At 38.4% G+C, this 20,036-nt stretch overlaps 1 non-coding gene across 1 annotated transcript; it reads right to left on the bottom strand.

Moving 5' to 3' along the window:
- Nucleotides 1-19,656: 19,656 nt before the first annotated feature.
- LOC148578365 (small nucleolar RNA R71) lies at nt 19,657-19,765 on the bottom strand. Its single transcript, XR_015904488.1, has one exon. It is a non-coding gene; the product is annotated as a small nucleolar RNA R71 (small nucleolar RNA).
- Nucleotides 19,766-20,036: the final 271 nt, after the last annotated feature.

The raw sequence follows: 20,036 nt of genomic DNA, 5'->3' as shown, positions 1-20,036 counted from the left end.
TTGGATCCTTTATTAGCTTAGGTGAGTTAGGATGCATATCATTCAATTGGGCGGGTATACTTAGGAATTAGGGTAGATGTAAAGAGGTGTGTTGTAGTTGTAATTGAAAATTCTAGGATTTGGGAATATACTCATGTGTTGTATAGTGAAAATGTATGCATTGAAACCTCTATCCACAAGGAAAATCCCAAGAAAAGGGGATGATAATGATAAAAAAAAAAAGAAGAGAGAGAAAGAAAGCAATGAAAGGGGACAAAAATGCCCCAAGATAAAGTAATAAAAACAATGCATATAGTAGGTGGATTGAAAAGAATGCATGAGTATGCAAAAAGTGAAACTCAAGGGTAGCTAGGTAATGCATTATAGTTGTATAGGTTGTTCCAGGTGTCTAGTGGGATCCGAGGTTGATCAAGGACTCAAATTTTAAGCCCACTTAGCCATATACATCCTTACCTTCACCCTAGCCCCATTACAACCCATGAATAAGACCTCATGATACTTGTAAGCATGTATTAAGTAATTGTTGATTGTTAGATGAAAGACAAATCTTGGAAAGCATGATTATGAGGAGATTGAGTGAAGAACCCTATACACGTGAGCGAATAGAGCGGATACACTTCCGGTGAGGGTTCGATGCTCAACGCTTGTTCCCGGCCTTCACAAGCGTTCGTTTAGCAAGTTATATGCATTCCATGGTGAAATTCAATTTGGTAGGATTCATGAATCACATACTATCTTCACCCTATATGCTCACATGTATTCTTGGAGGATAGATCCCCTTTTGACCAAGTAGGTAGATAATTTTACATTAATTGCATGCATCCATTTAGGTACTTAGCATTTCATAAACTCTTTCCCATCATAGTCTTTGGTCTTTTTATTTTAAGCATGAGGACATGCTTGGTTTAAGTGTGGGAGATTTGATAAACCCCAATTTTGTGGTTTATCTTGTGCTTATTTTGGGGGATTTTATCAATATTTCTCACACTTATTCGCAAGAAATGCATGGTTTTGTGTTCACTTCCCAATATTGCTCTATGATAAAAAAACATGCTTATTTTGCCTTAAAATTGCCATATTTTAATCCTCTTCTATTGCCATTCGATGCCGTGATGTATTTGTTGAGTAATCTCAGGAATTATAGGGTAGGAATGACTTAGAAGAGAGGGAGAAAGCATGTACAAAAAGGGAGGAACATGAAGAATTGAAGTCTTGGGAGCAGCAGCATCGGCGCGCCCGCGCACTCCACGCGCACGCGTGGATGGGATTGGCTGGAAGCGGCGCGAAAGGATGGACGCATCCGCGCAGATTGGAAGATTCCTATCGACGCGCACGCACAACTGGGGCGCACGCATGGATCACAAAAGCAATCGGCGCGCGCGCACGCATGACGCGCACGCATGGGAAGCTGCACGTGACCTCATTAAGAGAAATCGTGCCTGGCGATTTCTGAGGCCAAGGAGGCCCAATTTCAAGTTGTTTCTGCATGGAAAAGACCCAAGGATGCTGAGGGGGAAAGGGGGGAGCACTCATTTTTACACTAGGACACAATTTTAGCTAGTTTTTGGTTCTTTGGTTATTCTAGAGAGAGAAACCCTTGTTCCTCTCTAGATCTAGTTTCCAATTTGATCTTTCCTTGTTGATTTGTGAATTGGATTTTGTTAATTACAGTTCTAATTGTTCAATTTGAATTCCTTGTTACAATCTTGCTTACTGATGAGCGGATATTTTATACGCTTTTTGGGGTTAATTTCATATAGTTTTTAGGATGTTTTAGTTAGTTTTTAGTTTAATTCCATTAGTTTTTAGGAAAAATTCATATTTCTGGACTTTACTATGAGTTGTGTGTTTTTCTGTGATTTTAGGTATTTTTCTGGCTGAAATTGAGGGAGCTGAGCAAAAATCTGATTCAGGCTGAAAAAGGACTGCTGATGCTGTTGGATTCTGACCTCCCTGCACTCAAAGTAGATTTTCTGGAGCTACAGAACTCAAAATGGCACGCTTCTAATTGCGTTGGAAAGTAGACATCCAGGGATTTCTAGAAATATATAATAGTCCATACTTTGCACAAGGATAGATGACGTAAACTGGCATTCAACGCCAGTTCTCTGCCCAATTCTGGCGTCCAGCGCCAGAAAAGGATTAAAAGTTGGAGTTCAACGCCAGAAATGGATCCAAACCTAGCGTTGAACGCCCAAAACAGCCTTATGCACGTGAATTGCTTAAGTCTCAGCCCCAGCACACACCAAGTGGGCCCCAGAAGTGGATCTCTGCATCATCCATCATAGTTTACTCATTTTTTGTAAACCTAGGCTACTAGTTTAGCATTTAAACAACTTTTAGAGACTCATTTTGTATCTCATGACATTTTAGATCTGAACTTTGTACTCTTTGACGGCATGAGTCTCTAAACTCCATTATTGGGGGTGAGGAGCTCTGCTGTGTCTCGATGAATTAATGCAAGTATTTCTGTTTTCCATTCAAACACGCTTGTTCCTATCTAAGATGTTCATTCGCGCTTAACTGTGATGAAGGTGATGATCTGTGACACTCATCACCTTCCTCAAACCATGAACGTGTGCCTGACAACCATCTCCGTTCTATATCCGATTGAATGAGTATCTCTTAGATCTCTTAATTAGAATCTTCGTGGTATAAGCTAGAACTGATGGCGGCATTCATGAGAATCCGGAAAGTCTAAACCTTGTCTGTGGTATTCCGAGTAGGATTCAATGATCGAATGACTATGACGAACTTCAAACTCACGAGTGCTGGGCGTAGTGACAGACGCAAAAGGATAGTAGATCCTATTCCGGTATGACTGAGAACCTGCAGATGATTAGCCGTGCGGTGACAGCGCACTTGGAATCTTTTCACTGGAAGGATGGATGGTAGCCATTGACAACGGTGATCCACCTACACACAGCTTGCCATAGGAGGACGTGCGTGCGTGAATCAAAAGACAGAGGAAAGCAGAGATTCAGAAGACAAAGCATCTCCAAAACTCCAACATATTCTCCATTACTGCATAACAAGTAACCTTTAATCCATGCTCTCTTGTTTATTCGCAATTCAACTGATAAACATAATTGACTTCCTGACTAAGATTTACAAGATAACCATAGATTGCTTCAAACCAACAATCTCCGTGGGATTCGACCCTTACTCACGTGAGGTATTACTTGGACGACCCAGTGCACTTGCTGGTCAGTGGTACGAGTTGTGAAAAGTGTGATTCACAATTTGTGCACCACTTACATTTAGTGATAGTTTTATGATTCTTGTCAATTGTCATTTTATACCCATTCCATGAATGTTGTGAATCTTGGCTTGTTGATGTCACATTGATGATTTCTATGTTTAATCTTGTTAATTGCTTGATTGTATGTTGATAATTGTTAGTGGGTATTTGTAGATTTCAATTTAATTGTTGTTTTGAACATGTCTTTTGTTAATGCTTACCAAGTGTTTGATGAATTGTTTACTTTAAGTATGGAGTAGTCTTTTCCACTCTTGGCCTAGGTCAAGGGAATTGGGTAAACTTGAGTCATTGGGTCTAATGGGTTTGATGATTTGGGAGCCCTTGGTGGTCAATTTGATACTCATTGACGCCAACCCACTACTAATCTAATTAGTAGGTAGGTTGGGACTTATTGGTTGATGTGACCAAAGCCATTTGACGTACTTCAAGTCTAGGGGGTAGATATCACGTACTTAAGACTTTGAGGGTAGACTTAATGAGCTTAGTTCCTCATAATTGTCAACATATAGTTATTGGACAAGGATTGTGACCCCAATTCCCATGCCTAGCCAAGAGTTGCTTTTATTATTCATATTTGAAAACCAATTTTCAATTTCAATTGCCTTAGTTATAGTTACTTGCTTGGTTTAAAGTAGAATTAAGTAGGATATTGCTTGTTCATTGGAATTGCTCAAGTTTTGCTTAGGTAGTTGAATTAGTTTATTGCAATTTAAGATTACTTGCTTGTTAAGATTTCCATTTATTTTCATGCTTATAACTCACAACCCCGGATTTCTAACTAATGTCGAAGCACATGTTTTCCCATTCCTTGTGAGACGACCCGAGGTTTGAATACTTCGGTTATTTCTATTGGGGTTGAACTTGTGACAACCAAATCCCTCTTCTAAATTTGACCCCCCTAGGATTGTTGTTGGTAGAGCTATACTTACAACGCGGTTTTACCAAAGAGAATATTTACCAATACACCCTTGGGGCCCTGTCAGTGATCCCCAACATACAGCTTGCCATGGAAAGGAGTATGAATGATTGAATGAAGGCAGTAGGAAAGCAGAGATTCAGAAAGAGTACGCATTTCCATACGCTTATCTGAAATTCCCACCAATGAATTACATAAGTATCTCTATCTCTATTTTATGTTTATTATCTTTTAATTATCAAAATCCCATAACCATTTGAATCTGCCTGACTGAGATTTACAAGATGACCATAGCTTGCTTCAAGCCGACAATCTCCGTGGGATTCGACCCTTACTCACGTAAGGTATTACTTGGACGACCCAGTGCACTTGCTGGTTAGTTGTGCGAGTTGTGAGGAAAGTGTTGAGATTACAATTGTACGAACCAAGTTGTTGGCGCCATTGAGATCACAATTTCGTGCACCAAGCTTTTGGCGCCGTTGCCGGGGATTGTTCGAGTTTGGACAACTGACGGTTCATCTTGTTGCTTAGATTAGGTAATTTTATTTTATGTTTAAGTCTATTTTATTTTTAATTTTCGAAAAAAAATATATATTTTATTTTGTTCTTCATAATTTTTAAGAATGAATTCTAGAGTTTCAAGATGATCTGTTAAAGTCTGGCTGGCTGTGAAGCCATGTCTAATCTTTTGGACCGAGTCTTCAACTTATCATCACAAGAGCTTGTTGATTTCTATCAATCTTGCTGTTGAATGTAGTGATCTGCTAAAGCTTGGCTGGCCATTGGCCATGTCTAGTGTTTTGGACCGAAGCTTTCACTTAAAGCTTGGCTGGCTAGTAAGCCATGTCTAATTCCTGGACCGGAGCTTTAGACTAACATTGCATGATTCCTGGAATTTCTATTAAAAATTCTGAACTCCTTATTTTCTTTTTCCAAATAATTTTCGAAAAATACAAAAAAAAAATTCGAAAATCATAAAAAACCAAAAATATTGTTTGTTTCTTGTTTGAGCATAGTGTCAAATTGTAAGTTTGGTGTCAATTGCATCTTTTTAATTTTTTCTAAAAAAATTTTTGAAAATTCATGCATGTGTTCTTCATGATCTTCAAGTTGTTCTTGATGATTTTCTTTGTCTGATCTTTAAATTCTCCTGTTTTATGCCTTTTGTTGTTTCTCATGTGCATTCTCAATTTGTTAGTGTCCCTAGTATACAAACTGCTAAGTTTGGTGTCTTGCATGTCTTCCTTTTCTAAAAAATTTTTTCAAAAATATGTTCTTGATGTTTATCATAATCTTCAAAGTGTTCTTGGTGTTCATCTTGACATTCAAAGTGTTCTTGCATGCATTATCTGTCTGATTCTAATTTTTCATGATTAATTTCATTTTGTTGTTTTTCTCCTCATTAAAAATTCAAAAAATTCAAAATTATGTCTTTCCAAGTCAATAATACAGAGAATTGAAGATTCAGAAGATACAGCAGAGGAATTACACAGAAAAAGCTGGGTGTTCAAAACGCCCAATGAGGAAGGAAAACTGGCATTTAAATGCCAGCCAGGGTACCTGGCTGGGCGTTTAACGCCAGGAAGACACAAAGGAGGTAAGTTTTCAATTCAAATCTTTTTCAAATTCTCATCCAAATCTTTTTCAAAATCTCGTCTTCTATTAATCATATCTTTTTCAAAAAATCAAATCTTTTTTAATTTTTCCTTCTCAAATTTTCGAAAACCTTGCTAACAATTAATATTTTGATTCAAAATATTTCAAGTTTGTTACTTTCTTATTAAGAAAGGTTCAATATTTGAATTTTAGAATCATATCTTTTAGTTTCTTGTTAGTCAAGTCATCAATTTTAAAAATCAAATCTTTTTAAATTGTTTTTCAAATCACATCCTTTCAATCATATCTTTTCAATCATATCTTTTTCCAATTAAATCTTTTTCAATCATATCTTTTTTTTTAAATCCTTTGATTTCAAAATCTTTTTCTAACTTCTTATCTTTTCAAAATCATTTTCTTATCTTTTTCAAAACCACTTAACCACTTTCTCTCACCTCTAATTTTCGAAAATCACTAACCCATTTTTCAAAATTCTTTTTAATCAACTAATTGTTTTAAATTATAATTTTATTTTATTTTATTTACAATTTTTGAAAACTTCCTCTCTCTTATCTCCTTCTATTTAATCACTAACACTTCTCCTCTCTATATGTTCGAATTCTTCCTTATCTACCTCATCCTTCTATTCTTATTTTCCTCTGACACCTCAAGGAATCTCTATACTGTGACATAGAGGATTCCATATTTTCTTTGTTCTCTTCTCTTTCATATGAGCAGGAACAAGGATAAAGGCATACTTGTTGAAGCTGATCCTGAACCTGAAAGGACTCTGAAGAGAAAGCTAAGAGCAGCTAAAGCACAATACTTTGAAGAGGACCTGATAGAAATTTTCGAAAAGGAAACAGAAAAAGAAACAAATATGGCCGAACCCAACAACAACAATGCAAGGAAGGTGCTTGGTGACTTTACTGCACCAACTTCCAATTTCTATGGAAGAAGCATCTCAATCCCTGCCATTGGGGCAAACAACTTTGAGCTTAAGCCTCAATTAGTTTCTCTAATGCAGCAGAATTGCAAGTTTCATGGACTTCCATTGGAAGATCCTCATCAGTTCTTAGCTGAATTCTTGCAAATCTGTGACACTGTTAAGACCAATAGGGTTGATCCCAAGGTCTACAGGCTTATGCTTTTCCCTTTTGCTGTAAGAGACAGAGCTAGGACATGGTTGGACTCACAACCTAAGGAAAGCCTGAACTCTTGGGAAAAGCTGGTCAGTGCTTTTCTGGCCAAATTCTTTCCACCTCAAAAGATGAGCAAGCTTAGAGTGGAAGTCCAAACCTTCAGACAGAAGGAAGGTGAATCCCTCTATGAAGTTTGGGAAAGATACAAGCAATTGATCAGAAGGTGTCCTTCTGACATGCTTTTAGAATGGAGCATCATATGCATATTTTATGATGGTCTGTCTGAACTGTCCAAGATGTCATTGGACAGCTCTGCTGGAGGATCTCTTCATCTGAAGAAGACGCCTGCAGAAGCTCAGGAACTCATCGAAATGGTTGCAAATAACCAGTTCATGTACACCTCTGAGAGGAATCCCGTGAACAATGGGACACCTCAGAAAAAAGGAGTTCTTGAAGTTGATACTCTGAATGCCATATTGGCTCAGAACAAAATGTTGACTCATCAAGTCAATATGATTTCTCAGAGTCTGAATGGATTGCAAGCTGCATCCAACAGTACTAAAGAAGTATCTTCTGAAGAAGAAGCTTATGATCCTGAGAACCCTGCAATGGAAGAGGTGAATTACATGGGAGAACCCTATGGAAACACCTATAATCCTTCATGGAGAAATCATCCAAATCTCTCATGGAAGGACCAACAGAAGCCTCAACAAGGCTTCAACAATAATAATGGTGGAAGAAATAGGTTTAGCAACAGCAAGCCTTTTCCATCATCTTCTCAGCAACAGACAGAGAATTCTGAGCAGAGTCTCTCTAGCTTAGCAAACATAGTCTCTGATCTAACTAAGACCACTCTCAGTTTCATGAATGAGGCACGGTCCTCCATCAGAAATCTGGAGGCACAAGTGGGTCAGCTGAGTAAGAAGGTTACTGAAACTCCTCCTAGTACTCTCCCAAGCAATACAAAAGAAAATCCCAAGAGAGAGTGCAAGGCCATAACCATGACCAACATGGCCGAACCTGGAGAGAGTGAGGAGGACGTGAGTCCCAGTGAGAAAAGCCTCACAGGACGTCCTCTGGACAGAAAGGAGTTCCTGGTGCACGAAATTGTAAAGCACACTTTTCACAATTCGTACCACTAACCAGCAACTGCACTGGGTCGTCCAAGTAATACCTTACGTGAGTAAGGGTCGATCCCACGGAGATTGTTGGTTTGAAGCAATCTATGGTTATCTTGTAATTCTTAGTCAGGATATCAATAAATCTCAGTTTTAATTGGTAGTAAATAAAAAGCATGGATTAAATGATACTTGTTGTGCAGTAATGGAGAATGTGTTGGAGTTTTGGAGATGCTTTGCCTTCTGAATCTTTGCTTTCTCCCTGTCTTCATCTTCACACACGCGAGTCCCCGTCCATGGCAAGCTGTATGTTGGTGGATCACCGTTGTCAATGGCTACCATCCATCCTCTCAGTAAAAATGGTCCATATGCACTGTCACCGCACGGCTAATCATCTCTCGGTTCTCACTTATGTTGGAATAGGATCGTTGATCCTTTTGTGTCTGTCACTACGCCCAACCTTTGTGAGTTTGAAGCTCATCACAATCATCCAATCCTTGAATCCTACTCGGAATACCACAGACAAGGTTTAGACTTTCCGGATTCTCAAGGATGCTGCCAATGGATTCTAGCTTATACCACGAAGATTCTGATTAAGGAATCTAAGAGATACTCATTCAATCTAAGGTAGAACGGGGTGGTTGTCAGGCACGTGTTCATAGGTTGAGAATGGTGATGAGTATCACGGATCATCACATTCATCATATTGAAGTGCGAATGAATATCTTAGATAGAAACAGGCGTGTTTGAATAGAAAACAGAGATAATTTGCATTAATCCATCGAGACACAACAGAGCTCCTCACCCCCAACAATGGAGTTTAGAGACTCATGCCGTCAAATAATACAAAGTTCAAATCTAAAATGTCATGAGGTACGAAATAATCCTCTAAAAGTCGTTTAAATACTAAACTAGTAACCTAGGTTTACAGAAAATGAGTAAGCTGAGATAGATAGTGCAGAAATCCACTTCCGGGGCCTACTTGGTGTGTGCTGGGGCTGAGACTTGAGCTTTCCACGTGCCTAGGCTATTTCTGGAGTTAAACGCCAGGTTGTAACCTGTTTTAGGCCTTTAACTCCACTTTGCAACCTGTTTCTTGCGTTTAACGCCAGAATGCAACATGGTACGTCGTTTATCCTTGAGCAAAGTATGGACTATTATATATTGCTGGAAAGCCCTTGATGTCTACTTTCCAATGCAATTGAGAAAGCGCCAATTGGACTTCTGAAGCTCCAGAAAATCCATTTCGAGTGCAGGGAGGTCAGAATCCAATAGCATCAGCAGTCCTTTTTCAGCCTGAATCAGATTTTTGCTCAGATCCCTCAATTTCAGCCAGAAAATACCTGAAATCACAGAAAAACACACAAACTCATAGTAAAGTCCAGAGATGTAAATTTTGCATAAAAATTAATAAGAACTTACTCAAAATCAACTAAGACATACTAAAAACTACATGAAATTACCCCCAAAAAGCGTATAAAATATCCGCTCATCACAACACCAAACTTAAATTGTTGCTTGTCCTCAAGCAACTAGATAAATAAAATAGGATAGAAAGAAGTCAAGAAGTAATAATAATTCAAAGTTTTACATGAAGCTCAAATTCTAATTAGATGAGCGGGACTAGTAGCTTTTTGCTTCTGAACAGTTTTAGCATCTCACTTTATCCTTTGAAGTTTAGAATGATTGGCATCCATAGGAACTTAGAATTTAGATAGTGTTATTGATTCTCCTAGTTACGTATGTTGATTCTTGAACACAGCTACTTTATGAGTTTTGGCCGTGGCCCTAAGCACTTTATTTTCCAGTATTACCACCGGATACATAAATGCCACAGACACATAACTGGGTGAACCTTTTTAGATTGTGACTCAGCTTTGCTAAAGTCCCCAGTTAGAGGTGTCCAGAGCTCTTAAGCACACTCTTTTTGCTTTGGATCACGACTTTAACCACTCAGTCTCAAGCTTTTCACTTGGACCTGCATGCCACAAGCACATGGTTAGGGACAGCTTGGTTCAGCCGCTTAGGCCAGGATTTTATTCCTTTAGGCCCTCCTATCCATTGATGCTCAAAGCCTTGGATCCTTTTTACCCTTGCCTTTTGGTTTAAAGGGCTATTGGATTTTTCTGCTTTTTCCTCTCTTTTTTTTTTGACTGTTTTTTCTTGCTTCAAGAATCAATTTTATGATTTTTCAGATTATCAATAACATTCTTCCTCTTTCATCATTCTTTCAAGAGCCAACAGATTTAACATTCATAAACTCCACTATCAAAAACTATGCACTGTTCAAGCATTCATTCAGAAGACAAAAAGTATTGTCACCACATATAAATAATTTGAATTTTTCTTATCAAAAACTCGAAAACATATTGCCTCCTTATTCTAAAAATCTGCTATTTTATTCATGTTTAACGATGATGAGAAAAATAAATTATATCTTAATTGGAGATAAAATCAAAATAAAGATACTAATTACTACTACTCATATATAATTTCTAAGGTAAATTCCTAATAAGAACAATTATCACAGAGTTAAGGCTAAGATTAGGACTCAACAACCTTTATTTTGTGAGGTAGATGCTCCATTAGCCTGTGGGGTACTTGGCCCTTCAAGAGATAGCTTCTGGCGCTTCAGTTCTTTCAATTCACGCCCTTGCTCTTCTTGTTCCCTAAGCAGTTTGCACAGTGTGCTATTTTGATTTTGCTGTTCTTCCTTTAGTTGATCCATAGCTTCTTGCAACTTGGTGACAGATGCTTCAAGACGCTCCCAGTATTCAAATTGAGGGATTTCCGAGAGGAACTCCTGTGCTTTCCTCTTGATGGAGTCGTCCTGCTCTTGTTGTCCTTCCATTGACCTTTTGGTGATTGGTTGCTCAACTGAGATGTACTCATTTACTCCCATCTTTACCTCAGCATCTTTACATAGCATAGAGATTAAGCTTGGGTAAGCCAATTTGGCATCTTTGGAGTTCTTGTTTGCAATTGTATAAAGTTCACAAGAAATCAACTGATGAACTTCCACTTCTTTTCCCAACATAATGCAATGGATCATTACTGCTCTTTTGATGGTGACTTCAAAGCGGTTGCTAGTGGGCAGTATAGAATGCCCAATAAAGTCCAGCCAGCCTCTGGCGACTGGTTTGAGATCTCTTCTCTTGAGTTGGTTCGGGACATCCTTTGTGCTGGTTGTCCACTTGGCCCCAGGGAGGCATATATCCTCTAGGATTTTGTCCAAGCCCTTATTTGTTCTCATCATTCTCCTATTAAAGGAGTCTGGGTCATCTTGGAGCTGAGGTAGCTTGAAGACCTCTCTTATCTTATCATGGTGGAGGTGAACAATCTTCCCTCTGACCAGAGTTCGAAAGTCATATAAGGCGGTTCCAACTATTCTCTGCCTGTCTGTTTGCCACAGATTAGAGTAGAATTCATGAACCATGTTTCTTCCCACCTTTGTCTCAGGATTAGCTAGGACTTCCCAGCTCCTGTTTCGAATTTGCTCTTGGATCTCCGGATATTCGTCTTCTTTTAGATCGAATTTAACTTCCGGGATCACTGATCTTAGACCCATTATTTTGTAGTAATAGTCTGAATGTTCTTTGGTTAAGAACTTTCCTTGATTCTAAGGTGGTTTTGGGATATTCTCTTTCTTGCCTCTTGGGGTGGTTTGTTTTCCCTTAGGAGCCATGATCTTAGTGATCAGGGATAAACACACCAAACTTAGAGGTTTGCTTGTCCTCAAGCAAAAGAAAGGAAAGGAGAGGGATAGAAGGAGAGCCAAGTTCGAATTGTGGGGGAGATGAGGGAGGCCGAACGAGGATTTAAAGGGAAGAGGGGTGGGTTTTCGAAAATTTTTGAAAAAGATAGGATAGAAGATGTGATTTGTAAAAGATAAGTATGATAGGAAAAAGATGAAATTCAAATTTGAAAAGATATGAAAGATTTTTTTGAAAAAGATAAATCTGAATTTTGAAAAGATGATATGATGAGTTGAAAAAGATTTGAAAAGAAATTAAAAAGATTTGGAAAGAATTCAAAAAGATAGAAGAGTTTTGAAAAAGATTTGAAAAGAGATTGAAGAAAAATTAAGAAATATGTTTAGGATTAAAAATTTTTCGAAATTGAAGTTGAAAGATGAGAGTTTGTAACATGTTTATGCAAGAAATCTCGAATTGAAACATGAAAATTGGAAAAAAAATTTGAAGTGAAAACGAAATTACCTCCTCCCCACAATCCTAGTGTTAAACGCCCAACTGCTGCATGTTTTGGGCGTTTAACGCCCAGAAGCTGCTTCTTTCTGCCGTTGGACGCCCAGTTGTAGCTTCTTTCTGGCGTTAAACGCCAGAAACTCCTTTATCACTGGGCATTTTTCTGAACGCCTAGGATGCTGCAATTCTGGCGTTAAACGCCCAGAGATTGCTTCATTCTGGCGTTTAACGCCCAGATGGCCATCTCTACTGGCATTAAACGCCCAGTAGATGCTTCTTTTGGGCGTTTAACGCCCAAAACAACTCTTACTGGCATTTTCTTGCCAGTAAGCTTCTTTTTGCTGCTTTATCCTTTGAATCCTTCTGTAACTCTGTGAACTCATGCAATTGATGCTTTACCTTGAAGATAATTAATATGAAACTCGTAAAATTATCACTTAATTAACAAATAAGCTTTGTTAATGGCTAGGTTGCCTCCCAGCAAGCGCTTCTTTATTGTCTTTAGCTGGACTATTACTGAGCTTTTAATCAAGCCTCAGTTTTGAGCATTCCTGCTCAAAATTGCTTTCAAGATAATGTTTGACTCTCTGTTCATTAACAATAAAATTTTTGTCAGAGTCATTATCCTGGAGCTCTACATATCCATATGGTGATACACTTGTAATCATATATGGTCCTCTCCACCGGGATTTCAACTTTCTGGGGAATAATCTGAGCCTAGAGTTAAACAGCAGAACTTTCTGCCTCGGCTTAAAGACTCTGGATGACAACTTCTTATCATGCCATCTTTTTGCTTTCTCTTTGTAAATTTTTGCATTTTCGAAAGCATTGAGTCTGAATTCCTCTAGCTCATTTAACTGGAGCAATCGTTTCTCTCCAGCTAACTTGGCATCAAGGTTTAAGAATCTGGTTGCCCAATAGGCCTTGTGTTCCAGTTCCACTGGCAAGTGACAGGCTTTTCCATACACAAGCTGGTATGGAGAGGTCCCTATAGGAGTCTTGAATGCTGTTCTGTACACCCACAGAGCATCATCCAAGCTTCTTGCCCAATCCTTTCTACGGTTAATCACAGTCCGTTCTAGGATTCTTTTAAGTTCTCTATTAGAGACTTCAGGTTGCCCATTTGTCTGTGGATGATATGGAATTGCTACCCTATGGCTAACTCCATATCGGACCATAGCAGAGTAAAGTTGTTTATTGCAGAAATGAGTGCCCCCATCACTGATTAGCACTCTAGGGACACCAAATCTGCTAAAGATATGTTTCTGGAGGAACTTCAGCACGGTCTTAGTATCATTAGTGGGTGTTGCAATAGCATCCACCCATTTGGATACATAATCTACTGCCACCAGAATATAAGTGTTTGAGTATGATGGTGGGAAAGGCCCCATGAAGTCAATACCCCATACATCAAACAACTCAATCTCTAAGATCCCTTGTTGAGGCATGGCATAACCGTGAGGCAGATTGCCAGCCCTTTGGCAACTGTCACAATTACGTACAAACTCTCGGCAGTTTTTATAGAGAGTAGGCCAGTAGAAGCCACATTGGAGGACCCTTGTGGCTGTTCGCTCACTTCCAAAATGTCCTCCATACTGTGATCCATGGCAATGCCAGAGGATCTTCTGTGCTTCTTCTTTAGACACACATCTACGGATTATTCCGTCTACACATCTCTTGAAGAGATATGGTTCATCCCACAAGTAGTACTTTGCATCCAAGATCAATTTCTTCAATTGCTGTCTACTGTACTCTTTGGGTATGAATCTCACAGCCTTGTAGTTTGCAATGTCTGCAAACCAAGGTGCTTCCTGGATGGCAAAGAGTTTTTCATCTGGAAAGTTTTCAGAGATCTCAGTAAGAGGGAGGGACGCCCCTTCTACTGGTTCTATTCGGGACAGGTAATCTGCTACTTGGTTCTCTGTCCCTTTTCTGTCTCTTATTTTTATATCAAACTCTTGCAGAAGCAACACCCATCTTATGAGCCTGGGTTTTGAATCCTGCTTTGTGAGTAGATATTTAAGAGCAGCATGGTCAGTGTACACAATCACTTTTGATCCTACTAAATAAGATCTGAACTTGTCAATGGCGTAAACCACTGCAAGTAACTCTTTTTCTGTGGTTGTGTAGTTCTTCTGTGCGTCATTTAAAATATGACTGGCATAATAAAAATGACGTGCAGAAGCTTGTCATGCCTTTGTCCCAACACTGCACCAATGGCATGGTCACTGGCATCACACATTAGCTCAAATGGTAATGTCCAGGCTGGTGCAGAGATGACTGGTGCTGTGACCAGCTTAGCTTTCAGAGTCTCAAAAGCCTGCAGATACTCCTTATCAAAGATAAATGGAATGTCAGTAGCTAGCAGATTACTCAGAGGTTTTGTAATTTTTGAAAAATCTTTTATAAACCTCCTATAGAATCCTGCATACCCCAGAAAGCTTCTGATTGCTTTAACATTGGTAGGTGGTGGTAATTTTTCAATTACCTCTACCTTAGCTTGATCCACCTCTATTCCTTTGTTCAAAATTTTGTACCCAAGGACGATTCCTTCAGTCACCATAAAGTGACATTTTTCCCAGTTTAAAACCAGGTTAGTCTCTTGGCACCTTTTCAGAACAAGTGCTAAATGGTCAAGATAGGAGCTAAATGAGTCTCCAAATACTGAGAAGTCGTCCATGAAGACTTCTAGAAACTTTTCCACCATATCAGAGAAAATAGAGAACATGCACCTCTGAAAGGTTGCAGGTGCATTACACAGTCCAAATGGCATCCTTCTGTAGGCAAACACTCCAGATGGACATGTGAATGCTGTTTTCTCTTGATCTTGGGGATCTACTGCAATCTGGTTATAACCTGAATAGCCATCCAGAAAGCAGTAGTAATCATGACCTGCTAGTCTTTCTAGCATCTGGTCTATGAATGGTAAAGGAAAGTGATCCTTTCTGGTGGCTGTATTGAGTCTTCTGTAGTCAATACACATGCACCACCCTGTAACTGTTCTTGTAGGAATCAGTTCATTCTTTTCATTATGAACCACTGTCATGCCTCCCTTCTTGGGAACAACTTGGACAGGGCTCACCCAGGGTCTATCAGAAATGGGATAAATAATCCCTGCCTCTAGTAGTTTAGTGACCTCTTTCTGCACCACCTCCTTCATGGCTGGATTTAGCCGCCTCTGTGGTTGAACCACTGGCTTAGCATTATCCTCTAATAGGATCTTGTGCATGCATCTGGCTGGGCTAATGCCCTTAAGATCACTTATGGACCACCCAAGAGCTGTCTTGTGCGTCCTTAGCACCTGAATCAGTCCTTCCTTTTCTTGTGGCTTGATGAGCGGATAATTTATACGCTTTTTGGCATTGTTTTTAGTATGTTTCTAGTAGAATCTGGTTACTTTAAGGGATGTTTTCATTAGTTTTTATGTTAAATTCATATTTCTGGACTTTACTATGAGTTTGTGTGTTTTTCGGTGATTTCAGGTATTTTCTGGCTGAAATTGAGGGACATGAGCAGAAATCAGATTCAGAGGTTAAAGAAGGACTGCTGATGCTATTGGATTCTGACCTCCCTGCACTCAAAGTGGATTTTCAGGAGCTACAGAACTCAAAATGGTGCGCTTCTAATTGCGTTGGAAAGTAGACATCCAGGGCTTTCCAGAAATATATAATAGTCCATACTTTGCCCAAGTTTAGACGACGCAAACCGGCGTTCAACGCCAGCTCTCTGCCCAATTCTGGCGTCCAGCGCCAGAAACAAGCTGCAAAGTGGAGTTCAACGCCCAAACTGGCACCAAAACTGGCGTTCAACTCCAGAAATGGCCTCTGCACGTGGATAGCTAAAGCTCAGCCCAAGCACACACCAAGTGGGCCCCGGAAGTGGATTTATGCATCAATTACTTACTTCTGTAAACCCTAGTGACTAGTTTATTATAAATAGAACTTTTTTATCATTGTATTCACAGTCTTGGTTACTCCGGTTCCCCTCTGGGGCCGAGACCAATGAACTCCATTATCACTTATGTATTTTCAACGGTAGAGTTTCTACACTCCATAGATTAAGGTGTGGAGCTCTGCTGTTCCTCAAAGATTAATGCAAAGTACTACTGTTTTTCTATTCAATTCAACTTATTCCGCTTCTAAGATACTCATTCGCACTTCAACCTGAATGTGATGAACATGACAATCATCATCATTCCCCATGAACGCGTGCTTGACAACCACTTCTGTTCTACCTTCGATTGAATGAATATCTCTTAGATCTCTTAATCAGAATCTTCGTGGTGTAAGCTAGAATGATGGCGGCATTCAAGAGAATCCGGAAAGTATAAACCTTGTCTGTGGTATTCTGAGTAGGATTCAGTGATTGAATGACTGTGACGAGCTTCAAACTCGCGAGTGCTGGGCGTAGTGACAGACGCAAAAGGATAGTAAATCCTATTCCGGCATGATCGAGAACCTCCAGATGATTAGCCATGCAGTGACAGCGCATCGGACCATTTTCACAAAGAGGAAAAGGACGCTACCATCGACAAGGGTGATGCCTCCAGACGATTAGCCGTGCTGTGACAGAGCATTTGGACCATTTTCCCGAGAGGATTAAAAGTAGCCATTGACACCAGTGATATCCTTACAAAAAGCCAGCCATGGAAAGGAGTAGGACTGATTGGATGAAGACAGCAGGAAAGCAGAGGTTCAGAGGAACGAATGCATCTCCATACTCTTATCTGAAATTCTCACCAATGAATTACATAAGTATCTCTATCTTTACTTTTAGTCTATTTAATTATTAATATTCGAAAACTCCATAACCATTTTATATCCACCTGACTGAGATTTACAAGGTGACCATAGCTTGCTTCATACCAACAATCTCCGTGGGATCGACCCTTACTCACGTAAGGTTTATTACTTGGATGACCCAGTGCACTTGCTGGTTAGTTGTATCGAAGTTGTGACAAATTATGAATTAAAATTAATAACGTGCACCAAGTTATTGTTCACGTTGCCGGGGATTGTTTGAGCCTGGAGATCACAATTTCGTGCACCAAGTTTTTGGCGCCGTTGCCGGGGATTGTTTGAATTTGGACAACTGACGGCTCATCTTGTTGCTCAGATTGGGTAACTTTCTTTTCGTTTTCTTTTCAAAAAAATTTTTTCAAAAATATTTCAAAATTTTCTCACCTGTTTTCGAAAAAAATTTTTATTCAGAATTTTTAAGAATGAATTCTAGTGTTTCATGAAGCATGTGAAGCCTGGCTGGCTGTAAAGCCATGTCTAAATTCGTTTGGACTGAGGCTTCCACTCAAAAGTATATGAAGTTGGATGAAATATCAGCTGTTATATACATGAGAGGTATCTGCTGAAGCTTGGCTGGCCATTGGCCATGTCTAGTGTTTTGGACCGGAGCTTTCATTGAAAGCTTGGCTGGCTAGTGCGCCATGTCTAATTCCTGGACTGAAGCTTTAGACTAAGAATGCAAGATTCCTGGAATTCATATTAAAAATTTTGGAATCCTTATTTTCCTTTTTCAATTAATTTTCGAAAAAAAATCCAAAAAAATTAGAAAATCATAAAAATAAAAAATATTTATGTGTTTCTTGTTTGAGTCTTGAGTCACATTTTAAGTTTGGTGTCAATTGCATATGCATCTTGCATTTTTCAAAAATTCATGCATTCATAGTGTTCTTCATGATCTTCAAGTTGTTCTTGGTAAGTCTTCTTGTTTGATCTTGATGTTTTCTTGTTTTGTGTTGTATGGTGTTTTTCATATGCATTCTTGAATTCTTAGTACCTAAGCATTAAAGATTTCTAAGTTCGGTGTCTTGCATGTTTTCTTTGCATTAAAAATTTTTCAAAAATATGTTCTTGATGTTCATCATGATCTTCAAAGTGTTCTTGGTGTTCATCTTGACATTCATAGCATTCTTGCATGCATCATGTGTTTTGATCCAAAAATTTTTCATGCATTGCATCATTTTCATGTTTTTCATAAAAATTCAAAAATCAAAAAAATATCTTTCCCCTTTTTCTTCTCATCAAATTCGAAAATTTGAATTGACTTTTTCAAAATTTTTAAAATCTAGTTGTTTCTTATGAGTCAAATCAAATTTTCAATTTGAAAATCTTATCTTTTTCAAAATCTTTTTTAAAACATCATATCTTTTTCACTTTTCTTATTTATTTTCGAAAACTTTTAAAATATTTTTCAAAAATCTTTTTCTCATCTTTATCTCCTAATTTTCGAAAATAACATCACCAATTAATGTTTTGATTCAAAAATTTCAAGTTTGTTACTTGCCTGTTAAGAAAGATTCAAACTTTAAGTTCTAGAATCATATTTTGTGATTTCTTGTGAATCAAGTCATTAATTGTGATTTTAAAAATCAAATCTTTTTCAAAACTAATTTCGATCATATCTTTTCAAAAATATCTTCTTATCTCATCTTTTTCAAAAATTTGATTTCAAAATATCTTTTCTAACTTCTTATCTTCTTATCTTTTCAAAATTGATTTTCAAATTTGTTTCAACTAACTAACTAACTTTTTGTTTGTTTCTCATCTTTTTCAAAACTACCTAACTAACTCTCTCTCTCTCTAATTTTTGAAAATATCTCCCTCTTTTCCAAAAATTTCTTTTTAATTAATTAATTATTTCAATTTTTCATTCTTAATTTTCAAAAATTACTAACCTTTTTCAAAAAAAAAAAAAAACTATTTTCGAAAATCACTAACTCTTTTTCAAAAATAATTTTCGAAAATTTTCTCTTTCATCTCCTTCTATTCATTTCTCTTCTTCCTTTCTTCTACTCACATAAGGGAACCTGTATGCTTGGGTAAAAAGGATCCCTATTATTATTATTTTTTTTGTCCATCTTTTTCATATGAGCAGGAGCAAGGACAAGAGCATTCTTGTTGAAGCAGACCCAGAACCTGAAAGGACTCTAAAAAGGAAATTAAAAGAAGCTAAATTACAACAATCTAGAGACAACCTTTCAGAAATTTTCGAACAAGAAGAGGAGATGGCAACCGAAAATAATAATAATGCAAGGAGGATGCTTGGTGACTTTACTGCACCTAATTCCAATTTACATGGAAGAAGCATCTCCATCCCCACCATTGGAGCAAACAATTTTGAGCTGAAACCTCAGCTAGTTTCTCTAATGCAACAAAACTGCAAGTTTCATGGACTTCCATCTGAAGATCCTTTTCAGTTCTTAACTGAATTCTTGCAGATATGTGATACTGTAAAGACTAATGGAGTAAATCCTGAAGTCTATAGGCTCATGCTTTTCCCTTTTGCTGTAAGAGACAGAGCTAGACTCTGGTTGGACTCTCAACCTAAGGATAGCCTGAACTCATGGGATAAGCTGGTCAAGGCTTTCTTAGCCAAGTTCTTTCCTCCTCAAAAGCTTAGTAAGATTAGAGTGGACATTCAGACCTTCAGACAGAAAGAAGGTGAATCCCTCTATGAAGCTTGGGAGAGATACAAAGGACTGACCAAAAAGTGTCCTACTAACATGCTTTCAGAATGGACCACCCTGGATATCTTCTATGATAGTCTGTCTGACTTAGCTAAAATGTCATTGGATACTTCTGCAGGTGGATCCATTCACCTAAAGAAAACGCCTGCAGAAGCTCAAGAACTCATTGACATGGTTGCTAACAACCAGTTCATGTACACTTCTGAGAGGAATCCTGTGAGTAATGGGACGCCTCAAAAGAAGGGAGTTCTTGAAATTGATACTCTGAATGCCATACTGGCTCAGAACAAATTATTGACCTAACAGGTCAATAT

The sequence above is a fragment of the Arachis ipaensis genome, chromosome B1 (assembly GCF_059453495.1).
Source record: "Arachis ipaensis isolate K30076 ecotype BB chromosome B1, ASM5945349v1, whole genome shotgun sequence".
In the NCBI taxonomy this organism is placed as follows: domain Eukaryota; kingdom Viridiplantae; phylum Streptophyta; class Magnoliopsida; order Fabales; family Fabaceae; genus Arachis; species Arachis ipaensis.
The sequence above is the reverse complement of the archived record's forward strand: the minus strand, read 5'-3'. Positions and strand labels throughout refer to the sequence as shown.